Source organism: Taeniopygia guttata, chromosome 2, assembly GCF_048771995.1.
Source record: "Taeniopygia guttata chromosome 2, bTaeGut7.mat, whole genome shotgun sequence".
Classification (NCBI taxonomy): domain Eukaryota; kingdom Metazoa; phylum Chordata; class Aves; order Passeriformes; family Estrildidae; genus Taeniopygia; species Taeniopygia guttata.
The window spans coordinates 56,653,142-56,664,204 of record NC_133026.1 but is presented as its reverse complement, the minus strand read 5'-3'; the positions used below and the strand labels follow the sequence as shown (position 1 = coordinate 56,664,204).

General features: G+C 32.3%; 1 long non-coding RNA gene across 1 annotated transcript; it reads left to right on the top strand.

The window, feature by feature from the left end:
* Positions 1-590: 590 nt before the first annotated feature.
* Positions 591-10,457, top strand: LOC121469469 (uncharacterized). The gene is made up of 2 exons (XR_005979539.2): positions 591-843; positions 7,386-10,457. It is a non-coding gene; the product is annotated as an uncharacterized lncRNA (long non-coding RNA).
* The last annotated feature ends 606 nt before the right edge of the window (positions 10,458-11,063 follow it).

Here is an 11,063-nt window from a genome sequence, read left to right as displayed (position 1 = left end):
TTATTCCAATTCTTCTTCCTGCATAAAGTTAGAACACTAACAAACATAGTTCTAGTTAAAGCAAAGGCTTGGACGGTCACAGTGCTAAATTGGTTTGCCTTGAGTCTACCTAACTACTCTTTTCTCTATTTCATTGCCATTATTTTTTTTTTTTTTACTCCATGTTTGTGTTCCTCTAATCTGTGTTTCTATTATAAACTCTTCTTCTGTCAGTTTTATTTACCACTGATTGCTCCAGTGCTTTGTTTTGCTCTCTTGTAGCATCTATTCATGTTAGACCTACCACTCTATTTTATAATCCTTCTTTTGCCCATTTGCTTCCTTTCATTTTAGAATATTATAACACTGTAATGACCCCCTACATCTACTACAACTCACAAGTGAAAAACCTTTTTCTTCCTTTTCTATACTTAGCCCTTTTACATCATAATACAGAAAATAGTGATGGCATTTTGTTTTCTTACTCCAGGACAGAAACAAGATCTGAGGAGGGGAAGACAGAGACAGAGAGAGGGAGGGAGGGAGGGAAGGAGGGAGGAGGGAAGGAGGGAGGAGGGAAGGAGGGAGGAGAGGAGGAGGGTGTCATTTGTTAGTTCTTCTAAAATCTCATGGGTGTCAGGTGAAGAAAAGAATAGAAAATAGGTTGTACAAGTTAAAAAACCAAATTAATAAGTCAGAAGCAGTTCCTGGGGAGCTGACAAGAAATCTTTCTGTACATGTTGGCTAGAAGAAGTAATTGCGAGTCATTTGGACCATAAATTGCTCCTTGACTTTCTTTTGAAGCTTCATTCAGTTACTGTTGACATTCATCTTACCATTACAAACCTGAAGCTCTTCTTTGAGGTTAGTAGAAGCAATTCTGAAAAACTGATGCTTTTTTCACACAACTATTGCTCTACTTTTGCTGCAGCTCTGGCAACTAATGTTCACAGTGGGAAACAGTAGAAGCTATTTATTTTTTTCTAAACTTATCAGATATTAGAAATAAACGTGAAGGTGAACCTTCCCATCGGATTAATTTGATTTAAAACTTCCTTTAACAAAACTCTATACATATATAGGGAAAAGAATTAGCATTTTGTATACTTTGATCACATAAACTGTTTAACTAAATGTTCTTTAGGGAGGAAAAAGTAGCAGCTTTTCATGATGTAAAAATTTACAATAGGTTTGAATTAAAAGCCAAGTGGTTTTGTTCATAGGCATTTTGGAACTAAAAAGAAACAAATACTGTTGTCAAATTGCCTGAAATAGGTCATGATTTGTATATGTTGACCAATTTTGTCCAAAGCATTAATGAATTTGGCAGTATATAAAAACAATTCTATATGTACCTGACCTCTCTGAATAGTTAAATGATTGGTTGATTGATTGATTGATTGATTGATTGATTGATTTGCACTTTATAGGATCTGATGTCTTCCCTTGCATTTTTGCTGATATGTAGCATATATTAAAGTCTATTAAAAGCAAGATTACTTATGTACTTGGACTGATTTTTTCTTCTATTTTTTTTCAAAATTTTGTGATTTATAATCCCCCTTGAAACCCTTAGGTTTTTTTAGATCATACACTGTATATGGCTTCCTTTTTTCACTTGTCATCTTCTCTATTATGCTGTGCATAAAAAGATTTTGTGTGTGTGCACTGCATTTCCAAAGTCTGTCAGTACACTTAAAATAGTTGTTATATATGTAGCTCTAAAAATGTACTGTAGGGATGATACTTTTTCCTTGTATGCCAGGCTACTTCAAAATGGAATCTGAAAAAATTTGTAAATAAGTTTTCTTCACACCTGTAAAATCTGTGCTGTGCCTGAATGTATAGAGACTTATCACTCATGAACATATATATAAAAATATAAAAGTACACACTCATCCAACAGTCACAGAAGTTGTGATACAATTGTTGTATTGGTTTAATCTTCCATACTGACCATCATTTTGATGATCTTAATTTAAAAAATATTATGTTAAATTTTGGCAAAATTTTTGTAGTCAGATGAAAACTTGATTTGCTATTTTTTAAAAAAGAATCTATCAGTCAGCTATTACACTGATTTATTTTTGAGTGTTTACATGTACTTTAGACACAATCAATCCTTAATCATTCAGATGCTGGTTTACAAAATGCAGGGTTTTCTGGTATAAATACTTTAGGAGGGTGTAGCTCAACTAATAATTTTAATAGAACTAAACAGAATTTTTGATATCACAAGTTCTTTCACTGAAATACTGAATTTGTAAGTAAAATAAGAATAGTCCATTGGAAGCAAGATGGTATATAAGCAAACATTTAAGTCCTTGCATTATAAATAAAGGAATAAATTATGTTTCAGTGAGTTCATCTCACTTAGTGGTGATCAGCTAGTTTAGCTAAAACAGTTACGAAACAAATTCTTGAACACTGTAGGTTATTTACGTGTAGTAGCTAAAATGTATTTTTTAATTCTCCATAATACAATCACATATTGTTGATAATTTGAGGAAAGAATTATTATCTTAGCCTCTTACATTTTGATCTGCTCTCTCTGATATCTGTTTAAAATCTGTTTAAAAATCTGATTGTGACTGAAATGATAATTCCAAAGAGTACCCAACAGAAGTTATTTATGGAGAAAGCATAGGGAGGAGTTCAAATTACTGTGGTGAACTAATTATGCTTCTGTTTTCAAAAGACTGTTTAAATTTATTGAGCCTAAACAATTCTTGCCGGGTATGAAGGATACCGTGACTGTGCAAATGCTACTATGCTGCTATTATGTGGGGGTTTAAAAAGATTGATTTACCAAATTAGGAAATTCAAGAATGTGATATAATTTGAAGGCAGATTTTTAGAAAAACCTTGTCTATTCCACTTGGAAGAAGAGTTCTGAAGAGGAACTTAATTTTTTCTTGTTTTTTTTTTTTTTTAATTCATGTGTATCTTCCTGTCAAAAAATCCTGCTAGATACTGCAATTTATTTCACTCTAATATAATTAAAAGAAGCTGGCTTAAAACCAAAATTACTCCTGAGTAACAAATGTCCTTGCCTAAGTTAAAAATAAAAAAAAATAATAATAATCCACCTTTATCTTTTTAATGACCAGAGTTAAGATAAGATTTTAGATTTGTTAAAAATTACCAAAAGCATGAAAAGCATGAAATCCATAAGTAAAATTGCTCTAAAAATAAAACCTGAGTTTAAAAGCAATTTTGCAAAATAAAATAATGGAGGATGTATGTTTTGTTGGATGGAATAATTTATTTTCCATTTTTTTCCTCAGCTGTCTACCTTATACTGCAATATTGTTTGAAATGTAGTAATTTAGAATGAAACGTACTATGTTTATTTTCTAGATAAAAATATATCAGTTTCTTTACCTTTTTTTTTTTTTAACCCTTATACATATATATATACCAAAAGGTATAAATATGTGTGTATTCAAATATATATATATATGTGTGTGTGTGTGTGTGTGTGTGTGTGTGTGTATAAGTACTTTGTTTCAGGTACTAAAAAGAAAAATTTTTAAATGAATGTATAAATATTGCCTAATTTGTGTCCTCTCTATCACAAGTAGTTCTGTATTATAAACTACATTCAATGGCATATAGTGCTTGTTGCATTACAGCATGGTAAAGATTGTCTTTAGCCATCAATTTTGAAAACAAAGCAATAATTGGGAAACTTGAGAAATAATAAAAAGCAGATTACAGATATTTTAAAAATCTGAAGTATTTTTTAAAAAATGTTGTTTAAAAATGTGCCAGTTAAGGTAGGAGGTGTTTTCCTAACTATATACACTCACCTTTGACTTTGGAAAATGTTCTAGCAAGTACCAAAAGAAATTGTTTCACTTGTAAGCAGTATTTTAATATTGCTGTAGAAATTAGGTCTGCAGTTTCTGAATGGAGAATCTCAAGATAGGTACAATAGGGAAAATAGTATAAGGAGAAAGAGAATGGTCCACTAGATTACCCACACTCTGAGAAAAAGGAACAAAAAGGCTGGGGTTACATTAGTACTCTGGTAATGTAACATGGGACAGACATTTAATTAAGACTCAGTACAAGAACTTTACATCATTTATATCTTTCTCCCCTACAAGCATAAAGACCCCAGAGCTGACATGGGTGTAGAAAGTGAAAACCACCTTAAGGTTAACTACCTTTAAAAGGCATTCTACCTAGGATTGGGGGTTATAGCAGCTGTGAATCTACTGTTTTATGAACAGTTCATCACCTTTTCCAAGCTGGCAGATGTGTCCACAACAGCATGTTTTTTTGAACCCAAAACTGAGTTTTCTTAATTCTGGTAAAGAGGAGGAAATACTATGCTGACTAAATGAGAAGCAAATCTTCCATTCACTACCTATCAAATTGCTGAATTTATTCCAGTTTACTGCTGTTTCAGTCATAAAGCTCTAACCCTTTCGTTCATTTTGCAATAAATAGCAGAACACAATTTTCACACTAAATATCTTCATTTCAAACCACTTGAAACAACAAAATACTATGTAAGACCCTTGGTTCTCCTGTGCCTTTTCTTTAACATGAGGCTGGATATTCTTCTTTTTAAAGATGTGATTCAGAACACATCTTAAATCTTTGTGTATTATGTTCAACCTGCAAGTCTTGTTTTATGGATTTAGACAGTGTGATGTGTTTTTCGCTACAGGGCTCTTAGGCACAGTTTACTGCTGTACTGTGCACAATAAATATATAAATAATTTACTTGCTCTAGTCTGTATAAATGATTTGTTTGCTTAATGTGTTGGAAATAATTTGACATATTATAGTTGCTGTTGTTGTTGCCACAACATTACTACAAATAAGAAAGATCTATATCTTGTTCAGTCTTCTGGAAACAATTTTTGAGCTCTTTATTTTAATGTTATTTTTACAAGTTTTCTGCTAATAAATACACAGTTGTGTTAGGCCTTGAGAAACAAAGACTTAAGAACAAAGTATCTTTTGAATAATCAATCTCATTCTCATTTAAATGAGTATTTTTATTCATACTCTCAGTAACACAAAGCATATAAAAATTAAATCATGTAAAATGTGTAAAAAATTATTGCAACCCCCACATATGACCTCAGAACCGTATAACACAATTTTTACACAGTCTCTCCCTTTTCATCTTCATGCATCCTAGTCAGAAAATCTAAAATAAATCAGGAAACTTTGCCAGTCTTGCTTCATATGAGAAACATGACAGATTTTTTTTCTTGCCAAAAGCTCAAGTCTCATTTGTACATTAAACATATGGAGACATGGAGATTTCTCTCATGATTATGAGCACTGTATAAACCTCAAGAAGACCAGAGAGCAACTTTGGTCTGTACAACAGTTATTTCAGACTAAAATACTTTCCAAGTCTACTAGCAACTGGACTATATATAATCTATAATTCACTTATAATTAATTTTCTTTGCTCTCTTGCAAGGTGGTTTTTATCTGTTTGTGTGCCTCCTGGCCTTATTATGCACTATTTCAACTCTGCTCCAAGTTAGAATTATTCCCTTCTACATGGATTTTCTGTGTAAACATAAACAGAACAAGGGGAAAAAAAATATTTTCTTGTCTTCATATCCAATGTCACTGTGGTGTTACCTTCCTTTTCAGAGGGAATCTTGAAATCAGAGAGGCAAATGCCTTTCACAATGAGTGTGAACAGATCTTATACCAATAAGCAAGATGGGTTTGGAGGCCTGTGTTTAAACTTTCTATCTCTTTACCATTTTTCAAAAAGTGACTTCTCAGTTGACAATCATGCAAACATTGGTGTTACCCATATATTTTTTTCCGAGAAGGTGACTTAGTGACATTCTGGAATGTTTTTGGACTTTATTTTGGTCTTGTAATCAGGAACCCGTCTTTCACTGCAAAATCTCTGGCACAAATTTTTTCCTATTTTTAAAATCACAAGTGTACCAAATAGAAACGTTGGTGCACCAGAAGTTCAAATTTCTGATTTTCCATGGTGTTTGGAAACAAGCAGAAAAAAATTTTAAAAAATGTTACTGCATTTCTTAAAGAATCAGAAAGCAATTTGTTAATCTCTGATATGACTGCTCTTTATTTTTAGAGATGTCAAAAAGAAACTTATTCTCAGGCTATTTCTGAAGTATACATTTTAAATTTTATTTTCTTACTTTGCATATCTTTTTCTATGAAGATAAGAAATATTTAAAAATATTTAAACTCATCATCTGTAGCTTATGTCTCATTGCACTACACAAATTTGCACCAGATGAATGCAATTCATATATTTGAAGGGAGCCCAGAAGTTTGTAGAACTGAATGTACAGCCATTCAGTATGCAGCAAGTCCCACAATGAGCTATTACTATTTCTAGCCTAGCTAAAGTATTAATGACAGACATGCAAATGCTTGTCTGTGGATGTGTGCGTGAATTATTCTGTCAGGAAGAGGAAAAGTAAGAAAGGGACTATTGAAGCTCTGGAATTTTAAAACCTTTTTTTTGGCCAATAGTAAAACCTATTTTTATAAGGCATGATATAAATGCTTTGCATTGGAAAAAGAAATACAAAGTAGATTCAGAGAACCCAGACAAAAAGTTAATTCATGGATACTCTACTCCCTAATTAAAATCTATTATCTAAACGAAAAAGGGGTAGCATGTTGCAAGTCCTTTTGCTATTTGTTACAGCCTCCATGACACTAAATTTTTCATCAGAATTTCCTTTAGGGGTCCTGATTCACAAAGTTCAACATTGCAGAAATATGAAAAGCCACATACATATTATTTCCAGGTACAAGCAGAGGTTTTTTTTCCAAAGAACAAATACTTATCTTTTTTTCTTTTTTTCTTTCCTAACAGAAGCTTAAGTTTGGACATAATTCCTTACTACCTGTTCTACTGCCTGTAATAAATTACAACCAAACCTGTGGCCTTACTATTTCATTGTCATATTATATGGGCCTTAGAACATCAGTTTATCTTCTGCTATATCCTCCTTTAGTTTTTCTGGAGTTTTTGACGGTAAATAGGTTGGATTTGTGATACTATGCATGCTTGTTAGCTGCATTTTAGAAAGCTTTTATCTAATCTTCAAATGTCAATAAACACTGAGAACAAACCTTATGAGTAGAGAGGCAGGAAGCCTGAGCAAATTTTCTTTCGCTCCACAGCAGCAGACAGGTCTCTGTCTCAGCGAGCAAAGTGCAGATAAGAGCACTGGAGGAATAAATGCGAGATGGGTTTAAAACAAGGGCAAAAAGGGCTGGGAGGCAGTATGGCCAGAGGAATGTATCACCTCAAAAGGGACACAATCTGTGTCTTGGGTGCTGAATATAGTGAGCAACCCTACCTTTTTGCTCTACCCACACTCCTTCTCTCATGATATATGCTTTAATATTTTCTTTTTTTCCTCAAGAAGACCACCATGATCAGCAGCAGGAACAGAGAGAGACAGAAAAAAGATGTAAGGAGTGACAGCTGAGTACAAGAAGCAGAAGAAGAGGACATTAGTAAGTGCTGTCTTGAGGATGAGCTACCACTCTAAACACTCATTCTCCTGAATGATGCTGAGCTGCCCTCTGCCCTCCCTACCACTCTTCTCAAACTACTTCAAGACAGGATGGATTTAATGAAAAAATTATTGTGTGGATTTTTAAGCGTTTGGAACATTACACATCCTTAAACAAAATTACCTCAATCATGAAAGAACTAGTGTTCTACTATGATAAACTAAACTATCCATGACTAATTCACATAATTTTCACATGATATCATCCTACTTTGTAATATAATATAAAAACAGCACACAGGAATAGAATAAATGTTCATGTTGCTCAGTGTCATGTGGAGTACTGTCCTTCCAGTGGAGATAAAAAAAGTGCCCGAGAAGGTAAAAACAGAAAGTAATGATAAAAGGATAGTGTCCATCCCCCCCCCTCCTTAGTACTCCAAACTTCAGCTATTTTCAGCCCAGGGAACTTTCTGAGCAGAAGATGGTTCTGTATATGTCACCACTTCTAGAGATTTCTCTTCCATTTACTTGACCTATCTCTGCTTGAATTCTAATGGGTCATGAACTAGTGTCTGCTTATGTATTAAAAATAGAATTTGGCCTATTATTTTCTTCTGGGTGCACACACACTTCAGCAGCATTATACATGCGTTTTCCCTCCCAGCAGAACTCAAAGTGAAAAGGCTCTTCCTTTCTGTTGCACTAGGAGTCTGAAATTCATAAAATGATAAAATTTAAGACCATGCCCTCTTGAAATGCTGATAAATCTTCACCTGCTTTGTAGATTTAAGTTAATATCTGTAAGAAACTCTGTCTGTGGACTTTTAAACAGAAGCATGAACAGTATAGGCAGTTGGAAAGGTATACCCTGATTGGCTATGGTTAGAAAATATCTACTATTTCTTTCTTATCCAGTCAAAAATTCCAAATTATGAATCTATGTATTAGGATTAATTTTAAAAAAAGGAATCTTCATTAGATCCAAATGTAAAAATATTGTCTTATTTCTTATGGTCCCTATTTAAAGATCCACTACTGGACAGAATATTGAAGCAAATGTACCTGAAACTTCTATAATTGCTGATATTGTTTCAATTATATTCATTACTCAGAGAGGCTGTTAGAAGTAGGCAGGTTAAGATGATCTCCAGATATCTCTTTAAACTTGAATTGTTCTATAATTCTGTATGTCTAAGTACAAAAATACCCCAGCCAACAAAGAAACAACAAAAAACAAAAACAGACAAAAAACCCCCACAACCTACCAACTAACTTCTAACTAAACCCAAAACCAAATCAATTTATAAAGTGTTCTAAAAATGCTGATAGCTGCTAAGACACTATCCTATATTCTAAATTAACAGCTTTCACTCAGGCAAGCTTGTCTTGATATTAAGTTGTGAAATTGAAGATATTCTAGAAGAAGAGGTTTATTTTGTAGCCCTTATTACTCAGCTCAAAGAAAGACTAAGTAGTTGTAGTTTAAGCAGGACACAAAGGGATTAACTGAATTAATCAAGCATTCAAAAATAGAGTAAGTAAATAATATTTCATGTTGAATTTCTCAGAAGACAAGTGTGTGCAGATATCAATGGAACTTCTAATATACAATGTAAATTTCCAGTTTAAAGACTACTGATTTTTAGACTACAGAGTTATTTAGTTTCTTGTCCAGATAAGAGAAATTATTTGAAATTTTGAATTATTTGTTTCACAGGAAAGCCACAATAAAATAAAATAAAAAAAAAACAGAATACTGAAGGGATGTAAAATGCAAAACACTGTTAGATAAGCTTATCGACCATATTTACAGACTTATTTGCAAATTTGTCCTGGTTTGTGAAGACAAAATTGGTGTAATATTCAACAACTAGCTGTGATGAATACTGCAGTTATTCAGCATCTCTTTTAATTATAATGTCTGGTTTGTTAGAATGCATTCTGTTGCTCCTTCAAATTGGCTGAGCATTTTATAAAGAATACTGTATGAATAATCAATAGAAGTGTATGCTAACAGGTAGAAAAGTACCTGCAGAATACATTTTCAGTATCGCAAACTTGTAAATATTTTGTGAACACTATTAGTTGTCCAAATATTATTTGTTGGAATGAAACTGACTCAGATCTGTTATGTGCCACTGTTCTCCAAGCTAAACCCTTTCTTTGAAGGATTGTATGCAATTTAACTGGTGCACAAACATCATCTTTGCTGTTAATAAAGGTGTAAATTGCATGTGGATCAAATACTATTCTTAACACTGTTACATCATTCAATTACCGGCTGAATTAATTATCTTGTTCTTCCTTTTCATTTATTAACTTAGTATTTTCCTACCTCTGATTCTGATAAAATGTTTTCCTATATAATAGCCAAAAATTTCATGTCCTTGATGGAAAAATGTTTCTTTAAAACCCCTTCTTTAAAAGAAAGCTTTAGTTTACCTCAAAAACTCATCTTCATTTTGTGGGATTAATTCTTTTCAATTGCTACTCTATAGCTCTAGAATGCTTTAAGAGTTTTGCTCCTTTTTTCTTCCTGTTCTTCAGGAACAGTAGGATTTCAGTTGTTACTTTTTAAATATAGAAAATAAGCTATTTATGGAACACTTCAAAAAGAATTTGTTGATATAACTTATTTGTCATTAATGAATATGTCTTCAGGGCTCTCTTCCCTTAGACTGGTTTTTCCGTATATGTGTAAGTTAAAAAAATCACTCAAAGAATTTTACATGCTGTTTACTTATCTTAAAATGTGTGCAATAAATAAACAATATGTATTTTTATAATGTTAATCACAAAAAAGAGATATTTCAAAAAACACTGGAGGAAACCTCATGCCTAATTATAGTATGTAAGTTTCTTCTCACCTTCATAATTTTTTTCCATAATATTTGCAAAAAAATATTTGCTGAATACTATGAAATATTGTAAAAGGGAAGAATGACTGACCAAATTAAAAAAAAAAAACCAAGAAAAGAACATTTCTGAGTGTTTTTCAAAGCATATTTTAAAATGTGAAAAACTTTAACAGTAATGAGTAATTCTGAAACTAACTAAATAAACAAATAAAGTAAATAAGTAAATATAGCTGGTATTTTCCTTTCTTTTTCTATTTAAGTGTGATAAGGAAATAACTTCTGCTTGTCCTATTTACCTTGTCTGTCATTATGATCCCAGTTTGTAATTCTCGTTTTAATTTCTACTATACACATTCCAAGCAATGTTTTTTTCCCATTACATTTGTTTAATTTTTGTGAAGAGATTTTACATTACTTTTTATTAGATATTTGAATTCACAAAACAGTTTCTCCTACAGAAGTCAATGTTTAGCTTAGAGCAGCCAAGTTCTTGCAACTTATTATGTAACATTTTTATGAGAGTCAACTAGAGCTCTCAGAGATGGCACCTACTGTCATAGCTCCCTTTACAGATATCCTAGCACAAAAAAATATACATATAAATTATGAAAAACTAATTCAAAGCTACTACTGAATAAAGCTTAAAACTTAGATTCTTTTTATATAAAACTTGATGAAGCAACTAAACATTTAATAAAAGAACTAAGGGAAGTTGTACTATTGC